Source organism: Odocoileus virginianus, chromosome 18 (genome assembly GCF_023699985.2).
Source record: "Odocoileus virginianus isolate 20LAN1187 ecotype Illinois chromosome 18, Ovbor_1.2, whole genome shotgun sequence".
NCBI lineage: Eukaryota > Metazoa > Chordata > Mammalia > Artiodactyla > Cervidae > Odocoileus > Odocoileus virginianus.
Window position 1 is genome coordinate 1,692,644 of NC_069691.1, and position 12,574 is coordinate 1,705,217.

At 43.1% G+C, this 12,574-nt stretch overlaps 1 protein-coding gene across 1 annotated transcript in view; it reads left to right on the plus strand.

Annotated features, from left to right (window-relative positions):
- FBXO10 (F-box protein 10) overlaps positions 1-12,574 on the plus strand; it is a 44,383-nt gene that overhangs the window by 1,232 nt on the left and 30,577 nt on the right. Inside the window, exon 2 of the mRNA XM_070480245.1 lies at positions 1,755-1,843. The gene's annotated coding sequence lies outside the window, so the exon portion shown is untranslated. The remainder of the gene's footprint in view (positions 1-1,754; positions 1,844-12,574) is intronic.

A 12,574-nucleotide genomic window follows, 5' to 3' on the forward strand; every position in this document is an offset into this window, starting at 1 on the left:
GCCCTGGGTGGTGGAAAGAACCCACACTGTTTACCAGATGCTGTACTTTCCCTGAATTTGAACCTGATTTCTTCATTTAGTCAAGTATATATGGAGCACTTGTTCTGTGCTTGTGTAGCTAATAGGATCTGGAGAAGAAATACACACATACATATTCCTCTGCCAGTTCTTAGTACATTTTAAAATAACAATAGGTCCCAGTGAGCCTTCCTCATAGCAGCTGGCCCCAAGGGACCGATGCACAGAGAGAGGCCTGAATAGTTTCATGATCAGCCCCAGCGGTCCCAGGGCCCTTGTTGAAGCCTGGTGAGCTTTAAGAGACTGGAGAAAACGCTGCTTTGTCAGGCCTTTGAGTAAAGGATCTCCTCGGGTGCACACAGTGCTTGGATTTCTTTTTCTGGTTTCAGGCAGGCCTCTCATTGTTTTTAGATTTCTGAAAAGAGCCACCCTCACCACAGTGCCTTGATTTTGGTTTCCATGGTTATCAGCTGAATTGTGTTTTTATGATAGCACAAGTAGCTCTTAAGTGGTAAGTGGTCAGGTAGTCCCCAGTTCCCTGCGGTTTGTTTTCTGATGGTGGTTCTATTTTTTTCAGCTGCAGTGCAGTCATAATATCCTTTGCTCCCTCCCAGCCTCTTTCCTTCTTTGCTTTAACATCCACCAGTGGCAGGGCCAAGAGGAGTGGTAGTAAGTAGAAACAGAAAAAAAAAAAAAAAAACCAGAACAACACGTATAGACCCTGGTTTAGGTATCTCAGAATCTTTAGAGGGGTAATCTGAAGGGGCAAATCAGTGGGGCTCTGATAAAGATGTAGATTGGGAGCAAGTAAGAGGTGGTAAGGATGGCGTCCTGGGCAACCAAGAGGATATCATATACTGAGATGCTTTTCAAGGAAGATGTAAAAGAAACAAGTTCCTTCTGCGTGTGTCAGTAACATAATAATAGTACAAGAAGCATTTTGTCCTTTCAGTTTACCTTAATGAATGAACCTTCTCTTAAGTCACCTATCATGGGCTTTCTTTGAAATGTTTCCTTATTTCTCTCATTAGTCTTTCTTTTAGCCTAGGGATGTATTAGTTCCTACCTGTAGACATGATGATATGTTCATAAAGGTAGATAAAAGTAGATAAGCAGACTCTTGGTTAAGATTTTGTCTTCCATTTTGGATGTTTAACCATATGTCTCATTTCAAAACCAGTTGGGTTCTAAGCAGCCCCCTATTTCTTTATTTTTCCAAATAATCTCCCAAGTCTCTTAATGCCCCCATTAGTGAGAATTACGAAGTCTCCCCCTTGCAAGCCCCCTGGGGGCTCAGACAGTCCAGAGAAGTCAGTCTTACTGTCCAGACGAGAGAGAACAGTGAGCAGTCTGCCCACATGGTTTCTGACACAGCTGTCCTGCGCCATCTAAGGAAGTGTGTCCACTGCTGCTCACTGCCCTTCTTGGACCACGGCCCTGCCAGCTGATCCCATGCTTCGATTCCAAGGTTGGAGCTTTTAAAATTTATGCCGCTGTGCTTAGCTGTTCTCCCAAAGGGCCAAACTCTGGGCCATGTGTGGAGCTTGTCACTAAGCTGGGTTCCCCAGGCTCCCCTATTTGGGAAGCACATAGAGGCAGCCTCGGTCGGGGTCACCTCAGACCACCCAGTAGCGTTAAGTATTTTCAAAACTTTTCTCGGGGCTTGGGAGCTGAATCCTTTCTTGTCCTAACCCTAACCAGTGGCTTTTCGGCAAATCTCTTTTATTCCTCTCCAGGATTTTGCCTACCAAGAATACTCAGGAATGACCTTCAACCAGATAGCTCCTCCAGGACTTTGGGTGCCAACTCATCTCGCTTTTCATAGGTAAGAGTCAAACAGTAATCAACATGTTTATTTTATTGTCTTTGTTTTAAACTTTTAAAAGTATGTGACACAGGAAGTCCAGTGGTCAAGACTTCATGCTTCCACTGCAGGGGCATGGGTTCAATCCTTGGCAGGGGGACTAAGATCCTACATGTCTCAGGCACAGCCTAAAAAAAGAGAAATACAACAAGAATGCATGTGGGTAAAATCCATAAATGTATAGTTTAACAGTTGTAAGGAAAATACACATGTAACTACCACCTATGTCAAGAAATAGAACATTGCCAGTAGTCCATAGCACCCCCTTCCAAATCAGAACTGCCTCCTTGGAAGAAACTATGTTGACTTTTGTGATAATCATTTCTTTGCTTTTCTTTGTAGTTTTGTCACCTATGTTTGCATTCTCAGAGATAGTTACTTTTTTTTTTACCAGGTTACTAACTTTATATGTGTAGAATCATACTGTGTGCTTTTTGTGTTTGCTTCTTTTGCTCAGCTTGTTTGTGAGCTGAATCCATGTGATGACTGCACTTATTTTCATTGCTAGCAGTGTTTCATGATATGAATATGTCACAGTTGTGTTATTCATCCCTGTATTTACAAGTATCTTATCTTATAGTTTCTAAATGCAAAGAACAGTGCCACCATGAACATCCTTAGACATTTTCTATTGCGTAGGTGAATGAGTTTCTTAATTTTTTATGTATTTTTTAATTCACCATTTAACCATTTTATTTCATTTAAAATTTTTTGGCCGTGCTGCTTAGCATGTGGCATCTTAGTTCCCTGACCAGGGATCAAACCCGCGCCCCCTACAGTGAAATCAGAGTCCCAACCACTGGATAGCCAGGGAAGTCCTGTGAACGAGTTTCTTTAGGTTATATATGCTGAAGTAGAATTTCTTTGCTAGATGATGCCAAACGGTTTTCCAAGTGATTGTACCAATTTACTTTGCTACCAGCAATATATAACAGTTCCTGTTTTTTCACATCCTTGCAATGACTTGGTATTGTCAATTTAAAAATTTTAAACTATTCTTGTAGGTGGTTTTTATTTATATCTCTGTGGTTTTAATTCTCTTTCCTTGGTTACTACTGATGAGCACTTTTTTTATTGGTTAATCAGATGGCATCTGTTGTTTGCTGCCTATTCAGTCTTTTGCCTGTTTTTCAGCTTTTCTTATTGATTTATCCGAGTTCTGTATAAATTTTGGGTAGTGGTTCCTTGTCCATTATATGTTTTAAAAGTACCTTCTCCTGCTCTGTGACTCTCTTTATCCTCCTAGCTGTTTATCTTAGACCCTATTCTATTGAAGCAGGACCTCAGTGGGGATTAACACTCAAATGATGCATTGGAAGAAGTGGTCAGGAAAAGGAGGATGAGGGAAGCAGGATGGAGGGAGGAGAGGAAGAGAAGGATAACTAGGTGAGGTGGCAGTTTTCTGGAGAAGAGACATCAGTGTGTTGTTAGCAGCTGACACTTCTGTCTGGGGGATGGGTGCGCTAGGCAGTAAAGTGGATCTGGGTGGGGCACCAGTGGTATTGCCTATAGTCAAACCTTTGCCTTCTACATCAGCGTCACTCCATCCAGGTACAGCCTCTCCAGGATTCTGGTCAGTCACAGTTTCTGGGGAAACTCACAAGTATAAGGTTAGTGGGACAAGCTACAATCCCTGCCACTGCCGTCGGTCCAAATATCAAATCATGCCCGTAATCTTCCACTTCCACCATCCGTATTAGTTTGCCTCCTTTGTCCCCTGAACGTAAGAGAGAACTCTGACAAAGCGACCTGGGTCTGCAAGTTTATTTTGTTATGTTATTTTTAACTACAGAGTCAATGTTTTTAGTGCTTCTAGGACAAGTTTTTCAATTTCTTCTTAAAGAATAGTTTAATAGTTTTCTTAAGTAATAGTTTTCAGGAATTTGTCCCTTTTAAAGTTTCAAATTTATTTATATAAAGTTTGTAATATTTCCTTTCCCTTTTCATGTCTGCAACATCTGTAGCGATATCCTCTTTTCATCTGATTTCATTCTTATGCCTTCTCTTTTTGATTCTTGAGCTTCAGTAGAGGTTTCTTCACCCCCCCCCCATTTATTTTTATTAGTTGGAGGCTAATTACTTTACAGTATTGTAGTGGTTTTTGCCATACATTGACATGAATCAGCCATGGATTTACATGTGTTCCCCATCCCGATCCCTCCTCCCGCCTCCCTCCCCATCCCATCCCTCTGGGTCTTCCCAGTGCACCAGCCCCGAGCACTTGTCTCATGCATCCAACCTGGGCTAGAGGTTCCTTTTGAAGAACCAACTTTTGTCTTTGTTGGTTTTCTCCATGGTTGGGTTTCTATTCTGTGAAGTTCTGCTTTTTTAAAAAAGAAGTTTACTTTCCTTGTATATTTTTTTATTTTTCCTCTAACTTTTTGAAATGGATGCTTAGTTCATTAAGTTCTATACTTTTTATTTTTATTCTTTACATTTAAGGTTAAGCATTTTTCTCCAAATACTGTTTAGCCAGAGCTCATGAGTTTTGATATGTAGTATTTTAATCATTTATTTCTAAACACTTTCTAGTTCCCACTGTGATTGCTCTTTTGACTCATAGGTATCTTAGAAATGTTTTCTTCACTTCCAAGGATATCTTTTATGATTATTTATTAGTTATTATCTTTTAATTATTTATTTATTTATTAATTATTTATTAGTTATCTTTTATTAATTGATTGTAGTCAGTGAGCTTGTTCTGTATAATCTTAATCTTTTAAATTTGTTGAAATTTCTGTTAGGGCTCTGTTTTGAGTTTTTGTAAGCGTTATATGTGTGCTTGAAAATAATTTGTATTCTTTAATTATTGGATTCTCTGTAATAGTTCTGTGTAATGCCATTAGATCATGTTTATTAATTATTTTCAAATCTTGATCCTTACTGATTTTTTTGCTTATCTTAGCTATTATAGAGAAATGTGTTAAAATATACAACTATGATAATGAAATTGTCTGTTTTACCTTTTAATTTTTTTGCTTTTATATCTTTGAGCCCAATTATCAAGTACATACAAATATGAAGTTGTTATACTTCCTAGTATACTAACCTTTTATCATTTATGAAGTTGCCCTTTTTTATTTCAAGTAAAGAAACTTTTTTAGCCTTAAACTCTATTATGTGAGGTATATCTTTTCCTGTCCTTTTTGTTTCACCCTTTCTGTTTCTGGGTGTTTTAAGGATGCCCGTTATAAATAGCATATAGTTGGGTTTTGGTTTTTTATAATTTTTGTCTCTTAACTGGAACGTTTACTCCGTGTTCATTTAATACAGCCATGGATGTATTTAGGTTTGAGTTTGTCGTCATATTTTATGCTTTCACTGTGTGTTTGTCCTGCTAGTTCTCCTTTTATTTTCTCTCTCTTTTTTCTTTTGGGGAGGTTGTTTTTAATCACTGCTTTCCCCCCCTTCTTTCTAGTTTGGACATTATGTTCTTCTTGCTCTTCTTTTAGTGGTTACCCTTGAAATTTTAATTTAACCAAAGTTGATAAATTATGGAAATGATAAATATCTCTACTCTTCTTTTGGATGGTACAAGACCTTAGGCCACTTGAACTGTCTTTTCCTTTGCCACTTAACAGTAAACTTGTTATAATACAGTGTATCAGCTTTGATTAGAGTCATTTCAGGACCGGGAGATGGAACAAGTGAGATAAGGGAGGAGAAAAGTCAGAGAGCAAAGAATTTCCTTGAGAAAACTCTGTGTGTACCTTTCAGGACTCCCTTTGTTGCAAGTGACCAGTTTAGGCACTCTTAACTTTAAAAAGAAACTCTCTTGGCTTATAAAACTGCCTAGCTGGATCCAGGGGCCCCAAAATATTCTTAGGGTGCTTTCTATCTCTCATAGTTACTTAACCTTGTTTGTCTTAGTTTGGCTTCGTTCCTCAGATGGACTCATCTGAGTTGTCCCCATGCCTGGCAAGGGGGGATGGTTTATTCTGATCATCTACTTTGAGCCAGGGATCCATCCTCTGTGATGAAGGGCTGAAGCACTTTGCATGACAGCCCCTGGACTCAGGACTAAATGAAGTGGGAGTGGGGTTCTTCTAAAAAAAAACCACAAGAAGGAAGGTGCAGACTTTCCTGGTAGTCCAGTGGTTAGGGGACGCAGGTTCGATCCCTGGTCCAGGAAAATCCCACATCCTGAGGGCCAGCTCAGCCCAGGTACCACAGCTGCCGAAGCGCGTGCGCTCAGAGCCCGCGCTCTGCAACAAGAGAGGCCGCCACTGAGAGTGGCCCCCACCTGCCGCAACTAGAGAAAGCCCGTGTGCAGCAGCAAAGACCCAGCACAGCCGACAGTAAATACAAATTGTGAAGAGGAAATGTGTGCCGGGCAGACGGAAGTTACAGCTGCCCCAGTCCACTGTACTGAGCAAGGGCTGACGGAGAGATACAGAGACTCAAGAGGGTGAGAGAGGTTGTAGTTGGAATTAACGCATTTAACCTTTACAGGAACAGAGTGGAGGACATCACTATTTACAAGCCCACTGACAAGGAAGGAGGAGGCTGGTCAAACAATTCCTTACTCGCTCTGGGCACCTTGGCGTTGTTGGTTGAGGACATCTCGGTGGTTGACAGCAGACGTGTGGGGCTCTAGTGTGCATAGATGTTTTCAACACGTCAGCCATGGTGCTTGCCATTCTCATAGTGCTTTCTAAGAGAAACTTCTACATCCATAACTCCTGTTCATGGAGTGGCAGCCCCAGACTGCTGTGTTTCTACCATAAAATCTTGCTCTACCCCACACCCTGCTCAAAACTTGCTGAACCAGAGATGGACGTTAGATCCAAGAGCAGCCAATTGCTGGCCTCATCGGGGACCTGTGATGTGACCCAGTGTAAAAGAAGATGCATGTTCTCTTAGACATTTAAACTGGGGGTGCAGAAGGACACTTAGCTACAGAAATTGAAGCTGAAATGGTATAAAGAGAGAAGCCATGAGGTGGAGTCCAGCCTTTGAGAAGCCCTGGCTAGCTGATCTTAGGAGGAAGCAGAAGTAATGTAGGAGAGAAATGTTTTGTAGACTCCAAACCAGAGGAGAACAGAGGAGATCCATGAAGAGGGGCGGAGTCATGTGAAGAGTGAAGACCCACACTCCAGCTGCTGCAGGCCTTGGGGCTGCCATTGATCCAAACCATTCTAGACTCTGAGAAACCCAGACCTACTCTGTTTCTATTCTTGTGTTTCCTTTAAAATCCATCCCCCTAAATGCCACATAAACCCTTGTGATAAGCTCTCTGTTGTTAGCTCTTGGAGTCAAGAGACTCACTAGAACAGATACTCAGAACTTAGGGTCAGTGCTGGCATGGTGGATTTCTTTTGCTGCCTGTGCTCTTTCAGTGATGCTGTTCTGAAAAGAAACCTCATTCTCTTTGCCATCAAATGGCATCAGTTAGCTCCATTGCGATAAGAATCCTCTGCACCCGCCGCTTGGCCTGGTGGGACTGTCTGCTTTGTAGGCCAGGAAGGGCGACCATGACCGCCACTCCATCTCTGCTCTCCTTATATCTTATCTCAGTACAGAAAACCATCACTTACTATGGTTTGTTTTTCTGAGATGTTGGAGGGTTGATTCAAAGGCAGCACAGAAAGAGAAAGGAATTTAGAGAAAGGAAAGAGTCAGTAACAGAGAGGGAATTCATCACTATTTATTGTGTGTTTACTATGTGTCAGGTGCAATGTTCAGTGATTTCCATTCATTGTCTCGTTGTATTCTCACAACAACTCCCGAGGGTTTTATTATCCCCCCGCCGACTTTAATAGATGAGGAAGCTGAGACCTAGATGTTTGGACTCCACTGAACATGTGATCTCAGGTGTAAAATAATAATCACTTGGTGTGGAATTGTCTCAAACTGAGAGTGATTGAAGAGAAATTTCTGGGAAGCTGTATGCGGCCTAGTGAGAGGCAGGAGGTGGTGAGAAAGAGACATAAGATCTGCTTCCTCCGCAGACCAAGCCGCCTGGGAGGGGGCCAGAGGGCGGCCGCCAGAACATCTGGGTTGGTTGGGGTCAGCTGAAGGTCTGTGTTCATTCCTCCTCCTGCTGGTGCACTTGCTGCCTGCTGGCCGGAGGCCTGCTGCTGGGCACAGGTGCCTTGATTGTCACAAAAACTGGCTTGAGGTCCTAAATCTTTGGCCCAGGCTTCCTAACTGAGTCCTGCATGTCACATCCAGCTCAGATACTGTGTGATACTCTAATGCATAATAATTGCAGGAGTAAATTCATGCTTATTTCATGATCTGTGAGTTTTGTGTAATGGTGAGGTTAGAAGGTCCTTTACCATCATGGCACAAGTTAGGAATCCCAGAACCTCAGAAAGGAAACTAGGAGGCAGGGGCTTTGGACTCAGTCCAGGCTGGGAATGGCAGCTGTACTGCTTGCTGAATAAAAGATGGGATAACCTTTATTCCTGGAATCGGGTATGAGAGGACTGCCACCTCTCGGCTGGTTAGAAGTGCTTACTGAGATGACATAAAAAGCACCTGGCATTTAGTAAGCCCTCAACCTTTCCCTGCCCCCTCAAGATCACCTGGTGAACTAGAATCTGATTCAAATCCAGATTTTGGGTTTCCCTGACCCAGTGCACTCTCCTAGGTGAGAATAAATGGCAGTGCATTGAAGGAGAGAAAGTGGGTCCTTATAGCTCCCAGCCACACTCAGCCCTGTAAATGTACCAGAACACAGAATTCTTGTCTGTGTCATCAAATTTCAAAGCAGAACGTAAGAAACAGTTGGTTGTTTCTCAGGCTGAAGAGTACTGAGGTTTGAAGAAATGATAAAAAGCCCAAATGAGATCTGTCATCTTCAAAGTTTTAAGCTTTGTTTCATTTTCCAACAGAGTGTGTGCGTGTGTACGTGTAGGTAGGTGCAGGGAGCTCTTTCGTGGTTCTCTGTGTTTTAATCTCTGTGTACTTTCAAACTAAGACCAACAAACCTCTAGGAAATGTACTTGATTTGAAGAAAAGTCTAAAGTCATTAACGTATTACGGTTCCTCAACTAATACATTTTGTATTTAGTATGCTTCAGAACAGGGGAGGAAAATCTCTTCGTTTTTCCTTTGAAATATTAGAATCCTGAACTGTCTTGGCTCTTTTCCCCTGCTTTTTTGTTAAAAGCAAAATTCCTGCCACTTTGATATATTGATGTGGCCTCCTCTAGGTAGGAAGTAAGTGCATTTTCTTCATTATACAAACGTGGGACAGGAATGCAGGGTTGTTTAGCCCCACCCTCAAGGCTCTCCAGTGAGGGAGAGGCAGACCCCGACTAGAAGCTGGTTGGGTCCTTTTTGTCTGACTCTTCTCAGGATGGGTAGGGCCGTCTGTGCTGGGACTCATGGCAGCTCCTTACTGCCCTCAAGTGAACAAAAACTCTGCATTACCTGAACCCGCTGATCTTTCTCCCTGACCCCTTTAGATTCCCGGAGCTTCAGCCAGACTGAGTTTCTTCCTGTATCCTCTGTGCTGTGATTAGTTGCTCAGTCATGTCTGAGTCTCTGCGACCCCATAGACTATATAGCCCACCAGGCTTCTCTGTCCATGGGATTTTCCAAGGCAAGAAGCCTGGAGTGGATTGCCACACCCTCTTGCAGATGATCTTCCCAACCCAAGGATCAAACCTAGGTCTCCCACATTGCAGGCAGATTCTTCACTGTCTGAGCCAGCAGGGAAGCCCGGCCGAAATTTCCTGCTGGGGGCTCGGCTGACCCTCTCCTCTGTCCACAGTCCCCATTCATCTTTTCTCTGGATGCCCCAACATCACCCCGTATCTCCAACGTCAGCTCTTCCATGAGACTTAGTGATTAAAAACCCAGACACTGGGGTAAGGTCTGGCTTCAAAAGGGGGCTCTGCGGCTCTCTAGCAGAGTGATTTGGAGTAAGCCATTTGTCACCTGAGTTCTCTCACTTAGTTTCTTTATGTGTAAGATAAAGACAATAATAGTTTTAAATCAGTGCTTCTTAAATATGCAGTACATACGAATTCCCTGTAAAATTGTCAAAATGCCAATTCTGATCCAATAGTTATGGAATGGTGCCCAAGCGTTGGCATTTCTAACCAGTTCTTATAGGTCATAGAAACAACATTCTGAGTTGTAAGGCTTTTGAAGAGGCTCTGAGAGAATAAAAGGAGATAATGCATGAAACGTGCTTAATGGTGTGCCCTTGAGACAGTCATGCTAAGTAAACAGTAACTCCTGCTGTTTTTGCTGCCTGCTCTTATGACTGGCTGATTCCCCGGGCTGGGGGTCACATTTTTATTCTGTACACACAGACTTTCCCTCTTTATGGCTCTGAGCATTGTGGTTTCTGGGCGGTGGGGGAAGGTGGTGGTAGTGTTATCTTCGTCTCCTGCCAGACTGGAGGGTGAGGTCTTTATATTGTTTCTGACTGTCTCACATTGCTTACCACAGTCTTATACATAGCAAGTGTTGACCACATACTTGGGTTTTATTTACTTTTTTTTTAAATTCCACAAGGATCTGTCTCGAAGTATGGATTCTATAGGAGGCTGTTCTAATACTGTACACCAGATAACTGATGATGGTGATCATTCATTCATTCATTCAGTGTTTATTAAGCACCCACTGTGGGCCAGGCATGGTTCTAGGCTTCTTACAAAGCAGCTTACGTTTTACTCAGGGGAGACAGGCAGCACATTGAGGCCTTAAATAAAACGATAAGCTCCTTGAGGGCAGAGAATGTCTAACTGGTTGCAGTGAATTTCTCTGCAGCCGGTGTTCAGACGCCGCGTCCCCTGGCCACCCTGCGTCTGCATGTGCTGCCTCGCTCCTCGCACGGGTAGTCCCTATGCTGTAATTCGGTACTTCCTCCCACCCCACACTGCACTCTCCCAAGAGCATTAGTGAGCTGCAGAGATGCCACTAGAGGTTTTACTCCTGACCCCAGTTCGCTGACCCGTCATGATATGCAGTGATCTGAATGGCACAGCCGCCACCCTCTCGGAAGCAGTGGCAGCCTGGACGTCAGCAGTGCCTCAATTCCGGCGCCTTATGTTGACCAGAATTCTGTATGGTTTTCTCAGGGTGTTCGCTCCCAGTCTCTCCTCTATCAAGTCCTTTTCCACTTCATGCCATTTAGATGTTAGGCTGACGAGGCATTGGTCACCTCCACCCTCTCTAGAGATCTCACGCCATAGCTTTAGATGGCACTCTGGTCTCTGTTCAAACGTTACTTCATCGGAGACCTTCCTTGACGTGGGCGCGCACACGTACACCCCTTAGCCTGCTTTATTTGTCTTCGAAGCGTTTATGTTATTATTTTTTTAAATGTACTTTCTGTCCCTGAAGGTCTTGTTTACTGGTTGTCAGTACTTGGAACAGTGCCTAGCACAAGATTAGACAATTGATGAATATTTGTTGAATAAATGATTTATTTTCCTTTGGAAATTCTCAAAATCCTCATGAAGGATAGCAAGATAGCCATCGTGAGCCTGTTTACAGATAAGGAAACAAGCTCACAGATGTTAAAGGATTTGCCTCAAGGGGCTAGGAAGGGATAGAGTCTACTTGTTGAGAGCCAGGTTCCATAGGATTCATCTCCCAAGGGAATGGCCCCTGCCTTCCCCACTGAGTCTGGGGACACTCAGGTGGCCCAGAGGCATGTGGATCCCTCCAGTGTGGTTAGGTAGGAACCTCACAGAAACCTGGAGTTCTCACACTCTTGGGAACACATTTAAAAGGGAACAGTTTGAACCCTGCCTCAGGACCTGCTCCCTCCCATCTAAACAGATTCGCGATGTTGTCAGTTCTTTACAGGCACAAGCCCTGGGGAACATTTGTTACTTTTAATTCCATGGCTCAGAAGCCCCAGGGACAAAGAAAAGGGGGAGGGGGCAAAACGTGTATCCTTTTATTAAAATTGAAATATAGTCGGTTTACAATATTGTGTTAGTTTCAGGTATACAGAGTGACTTAGTTATTTATTTTTTAGATTATTTTCCATTATGTTGCTGTAAGATACTGAATATAGTTCTCTGTGCTATATGGTAAATTCCTGTTGCCTGTCTACTTTATGTATGAGTGCTGAGTGCTAAGTCGCTTCAGTTGTGTCCGACTCTTTGTGACCCTATGGACATAGCCTGCCAGGCTCCTTTGTCCATGGGGATTCTCCAGGCAAGAATACTGGAGTGGGTTGCCATGCCCTCCTCCAGGGGATCTTCCCAACCCAGGGATCAAACCCATGTCTCTTAGTCTTCCGTATTGGCAGGCTGGTTCTTTACCACCAGCGCCACCTGGGAAGTCCACTTTATGTATAGTATTGATAGTTTATTAATCCCGTGCTCCTAAGTTACTCCCCTTAACCCTGCCCTTTGGTAACCATAAATTTGTTTTCTATGTGAGTCTATTTCTGTTTTGTGTATATATTTGCTTGTATTATTTTGTAGATTCCACATATAAGTGGTATCATATATTTGTATCTGTGTGACTTGCTTCACTAAGTATGATATTCTCTAGGTCCATCCATCTGGCTGCAGATGGCTGAGTAATATTGCATAGTTAATCAGTCGTGTCCAACTCTTTGCAACCCCATGGACTATAGCCTGTCAGGCTCCTCTCTCCATGGAATTTTCCAGGCAAGAATACTGGAGAGGGTAGCCATTCCCTTCTCCAGGGGATCTTCCCAACTCAGGTACTGAACCTGGGTCTCCTGCATTGCAGGCAGATTCCTTACCA